The sequence below is a fragment of the Callospermophilus lateralis genome, unplaced genomic scaffold, assembly GCF_048772815.1.
Source record: "Callospermophilus lateralis isolate mCalLat2 unplaced genomic scaffold, mCalLat2.hap1 Scaffold_256, whole genome shotgun sequence".
In the NCBI taxonomy this organism is placed as follows: domain Eukaryota; kingdom Metazoa; phylum Chordata; class Mammalia; order Rodentia; family Sciuridae; genus Callospermophilus; species Callospermophilus lateralis.
Genome location: NW_027513360.1, coordinates 149,475 through 155,223, shown reverse-complemented (window position 1 = coordinate 155,223; position 5,749 = coordinate 149,475).

Genomic DNA, 5,749 nt, shown 5'->3' with positions numbered 1-5,749 from the left:
TTTGTTCCTCTGTCGTGAAGAGAGTCCCTAGGAATTGTTGACAGTCATCCCAAGTAGGCAGGTGTGAAAACATCAATGATTCAACCAGACCTGTGAGCCCGGTGGGGTCCTCGGAAAAAGGGGGATTGTTATTTTTCCAGTTATATAGGTCAGAAGAGGAGAAAGGCCAATATTTGTAGGCTTGCATTTTCCCCCCATGGCCTTCGTCAATCAATGGTCCGTAGGGACATAGGGGGAGCATCACAGGAGGTCCAGGGTTTTCAATCATTCGCCACCATCAAGTTCCCTTAGCTGGGCTAGCTTCCTCCTGCGGAGGAGGGGCTGTGTGTGCTGCGGGGGAGTTACCTGGAGGGCGCTGGGCCAGCTTAGATTCCTCCAATGGTAGAGAGGCTGAGTCAGCTGCAGGAGAATCACTTAGAGGGTGTTGGTGGTTGGGGGATGAGGGCAGGGTATAATAAGGGGGAAGAGAGTCAAGTAGAGTCAAATCTTGTGACTCAGGGATTACAAAGGGTGGAGGAGGAGGAGGAACAGAGGGTTTGAGAGATCATGGGGGAAGAAGTAGGAGCAGGGGAAGGGACAAAGAAAGGCTTCACCCATTGAGGAGGAGATTTGCAGAGGTCCTGCAAAGTTAAGATATATGGCTATTGATCCGGATGGCTGTGTGTGCCTGGCTGAAAGACAATATCTCTGACTTCTTAAATTAGTGGGAAGTAGAAAGATCCTTCTAGGGGCCATCCAAATTCAAAGGTGGGCCATTCTGAGGCACAGAGATTCTGAAAGGTCCAGCGTTTTACTAAAAAAGAAAGATTCTGAGCCCTTAAGCGGACTTTGGTTCAGTGATCAAGAATCAGGGACAGGGGCATTGAAGTGCTGTGTCCCATAATGAAAGATACACAAAGAGTGAATGCAAGACACACGACACAGACAAGACAAGACAATAAAGACATACAATGGACATCCAAAACTGAGACCAGGACTGAGTAGCCAGCAAAACCCAATGGGCTGGCAATTCCGAATCTGATACAAAATATTACTGAGTCGAGGAGACTATTGTTCCTCGATTTCCCGAGTCTTTGGAAAGTCCCCGAGGGACGTGGCCTGTGGCTCTGTGACACGTCTGTCAGCCACCATCGGAGAGAACTCACGCTCTTCATCGACAGCCATTTTGCCAAGCCCTAACCTTAACACTGAAACAAGAAAGAGAGACCTAACTTAACCCGAGAGGAACCCGTTAGGGTCTTTTGTCCGCCGCTGCCAAAACTCGGTTGAATCTCCATATGTAAACGTCGGGCGAGCATGGAAAGAAGAGACCACTAACAGACTGTCTTATCCAACAGCAAAGGGTTTATTCTGGGTCCAGCATGCTGGGGCTCGGAGCTTACTTGAATAGAGCAGAGAGCCCTGAGAACAGTTTAAGCAGAACATATATATTTTCCTTGGAGAGGGCAGGGAGGGAAGTTTACTGATGGGTCAGGGCGAGTGGTCGGTTTGCGTGCAACCGGGTGAGGGAGTACATTCTACACTTTGGCAGTTAGGGACAGCACATTCTGGGAACAAGATTAGCAAACAGTTCTCAAGGTTTCAACAGTGTTTTGTTAAGCATACAGAAAAACAGGAAGTGACAAGTACCTATTTTATTAACCGTTCACTACCGACTATCCTTTTTGACTGAATGTTCTCTTCTACATTCTATAATCCAAAGTACAAGGTCTTATGCCATTGTATATCAATTTATTCAAAGCTAAGTATTCCAATCAAGGGCCCAGTGCACTTCTGGGCTGCAAATGTTACTTAGATTTCTGTTTTTATACATATATTTCACCTATATATTTTTATACATATTGCAGGTTCCCAATACCATTATTTATTCAGCATAATGATTCCTAACCCAAATCAAACATGTTATTAACCCTAACCATACATGGTTCCCTCAATCTAACTTTACAGAAGAGCAGGGACAGAGTTGGTCTTACAGTACAGGAATATAGGGAATCTTCCACCTGCTGATAACCTCAAAGTTCCATGCAGATATAATCTCTGGAGAACATGTAGGCAACTCTGAAGGACCTGAGAGTGCAAAAGTCATCTTCCATGGAAAAAAGCCTGGTCAGGGTGAAGTGTTCTGTCTGAATCAGCCTCTTCATTCTTAATGTAGAGAAGATGGACCAAATGAGACCTGTGTGGAGAGCTGCTCCTGGGTGCCTATGGGTGATATACCATTCTAACTTGTTAAAGTGTCACAGGAAGCAGGGGCAGCCTCCATCTCATGGGAAGCTTGGAAGCAACTCTTAGGACAGATTGGTTGCCAAGGCAGTGAACTCATTCAGTTTCTGACGGAAGTGAGCTCACCTCACTTCCTTGGTGATGGAACTCTGTGAACTTGCGATCCAGGAAGCCAGTCAAACATTGACAGTCCCAGTCCCAGTCTCAGTGGTTATACTTTTTGAATTTCCCAAGGACAGAGTCAGTCTCTCTTGGTACCTACTGATGTTAGGATGGCCAAATGGCAGAAAAACTCTGAAGAGGGGCCTTTCCTGAGAAAACAGGTAGTGGCTCACCGCTGGCTCCTGACAACTTCAGAGAGTTGGCAAAGGACACAAAATCTGAGACAGGACAGGCCATTTTGGGGGAACCTAGAATGGCCCACAGTCAGAGGACACTCCAAATAGTCACAACCTACTTAGAGGAAAGAGGTGCCTTTGTGGGTGTGGGTGTGGGTTTGTGGTTTTGGCTCATGTTCTGAGAAGAGGTAGGAAATGAGGTTTGTTTGGTTTGGGGGGAATTGTTTCTAGTAAGTCATTTGACAATGCGAGTGTTTCTGTGTCGCTGTATCCAACTGTGTCCGTGATTGTAGATATTAGAAAAGAGAAAGCATCAATGGATGTGTCCTGTCTTTTAGAAAGCTTACCAGCATTCATGCTGCCCAATTTATAAATGGAATGCGGCTTGCCATAATGATGGGCAACACCTACGATCTTCCTAAGTTTCTGTTTTCTTCCTGAAATCTGGCCACTCTCCATAATAGGCTCATGGTTTTGTATCCAAGATATGTACCACCTCCATGCTCTGTGACATGGCCATGTACTGAATAACTGAAGTGAATGGCGAGCATCTCAGAAAACTCATATACCAGTGTGACCTGTAAAGTCTCATTGGAGAAACCCTGCTCTGGGCCTTTTGCTTACATATTGTTCTGTTTCCCTGAATGTCAGGAAGGTCTTTGCCTCAGGACAACGCTTTGTGAAGTCTAAAGAAAACCTTTTTCAAATAAAAAAGAATGGGCATCAGCTGTGGCTCTTTGCTTAATTGCTTTGCAAAGAGATGTGTCTGAATCAGCGTCTTGGCCCTGTGTTAGGCTGTAGCTTAGATTCTCAGCAACTGATGGATCTAAAGAAAGATCCCATGTGTGCATCCAAAACCAAAATAGCAAAAGAGCAGTCATTGTGGATGAAGTCTTTCGCCTTCCTCTGTAAGGTTTCTGACATCAATCAAGTGAGAATAGGGATCCTTTAGGTCAAATGAGTTCTTCAGTTCCCTGCAGAGGCTAGCCCATAGGTGGTTGGGTTTTCTCATGACTCCAATTCATATAAACAATTTAAACCCCACAGTCAGTAGGTCTCAAATTTGAGAAGTGGATCAGTATTAACGGCAGGCCTATTTGATCACTCCTGGTTCACAGGAAGGGTGTCCAGGTCACGCAGAATTTAGGTAAATGAGGGGCAAGAAAGCATATTTTGGACACTCTCTTGGGCGGCATTCCTCATGAAAATCTCCAGTCAGAGGTTATGATGAGTGTCTATATGGAAGAAGATGAGGGCCATGTGGTTGTGTTTTGGTTTTAATTGTGGTTATTTTTGTGGCAGTTGGAAGGGATGACTGAGTCCACCTGGGTTTGAACTCTGGTGTGATTCCCCTTAGAGACTGAGTACAGGAACTGAACTTAGAGAAGTATTTCCATGAATTGTGTTGGGATTTTAGAAGGCCAAGCATGAGAGTCACCCTTGGAAACTGAGATCTAGGCCCAGGGTGGCTTTCCAGAGACCACTGGGAATCTCAGGCTTGATATCACATGATTTTATTCTTAACGACTTGGCAGTCTTAGTTGAGAGTCAAAACACACATGGACGTTACATTGTAGACCTCAATGGGCCTGGATTTATGTGACCCTTTGGCCAATCTTTGGAAAACCTTGCCAGTGAGAGTTCTCCAGAACTTCATTTGAAATGAACTTCCACAACATTTAATGGTTTCTGAATGAATTGAAACCCACATGCTGCCAACTTCATCCTTGAAAAATTGCTAGATAAATACCATGAAATTTTTGAAATTCCCATGACCAGATGGCACTGGAGAAACTTTGGTTGTCCTGTTGCTGAACATGATTATGCAGGACAGTGACTTGATTGACTGAGTTTCATGAAAATGGTGTATAACAGAGATTCCAGGAAGTTGGACCCTGCTGAGTAGTGGGCCTAGTGCAGTGAAGGGCAGGTGTGTGATAAAAAAATCTGTGGTGGGGCCATGTGGATCTGCCATTGGCTTCCAATTGGCTTGTGACTGACATGGTGCAGCCAGCAGACGCTTCTATGTAAAGGTATCTTTTTATATGGAGAGGTTTCAGGCTAATGTTCAGAATCCGGTTGCTATGGTCAAGGAGGAAAGCTATGTGGAATAGAAGCCTGGTTGGTACATTCTTCTGCAGGCCCTGACCCACCACAGGTGACAGAACTCCCTCCAGCACTGTGTCCCAGGTGAATTCCTTGTATTTTGTGAAGCAAATACGAAACTCCCAGTGCAGCAGCAAGAAACACCAGGAAAACTGGAGGATGAACAAATGGCTTCAGAGTCCACAAGAGTAGACAATTAGTCCCCAGTGGCCACAGTTTACCTACAAACAGAAAATTAAAGACAGCTTCCTCATGTGTATTGGAAAATAAGAAATCATGTATTCCTGGTCACATAGAAGCATACCCAGATTTGATTGTCTCACTACAAAGGAAGCTAAATCTCCTGACTACAACATATATTTCAAGTGCCCAACCTCAGAGGCAGTTTCTCAAGAAGTCTTTAGTCCAGCAGAGCTCCATGTTTGTGGAGTGTTTACCCTGTCCCTTACTTTTGGAATCTCCTCTACCACCTCCAAGTTTGTGAACTAGTGAGCATATTTGATTCCAGATATGTATTCACAAATTTTCTAACTCTTCTCCTCTAATTGTGTCTAACTTGGGGCCAAGGTAATCTCAAGGCATTGTTATGGATGAGAGTGGGAAGATACTTTTGTAGCATCTACTTGCATAAACATTAGAATCATTTTCCAAATTTTTATTCGAAATACTGAATCCCTGACACAAACCCATGCCCACTAGACTCTGACTACTAATTCTAATATGATGGAGAAAATTAACCCAAACAGAATAGAAATACAAGCAGTTCAGAGGAGGAATGGTGTATCATTGGAATTGCTTTTTGCTTTATATAGGGTAGGAGTTATAAATCTAGTCAATTTTTTGTTGAAATGGTTCTCCATGTGTTTTTCAAGTTAACAAATATGTGAATTCCTGTCTACCTTTCTCTGTATCCTATTCAGCACATGTATTTTTATATGCACATATAGAATCCTACCTGGTACCACACGTACATTCTTGTGAGGTGGCTGACTTGGCAGACACAAATTGTGAGAAGAGATCACTCCTCCTAAACGCTGTTGCAACTGAAAATTCAAACTATTGATGAGCATCCTAGTACAATA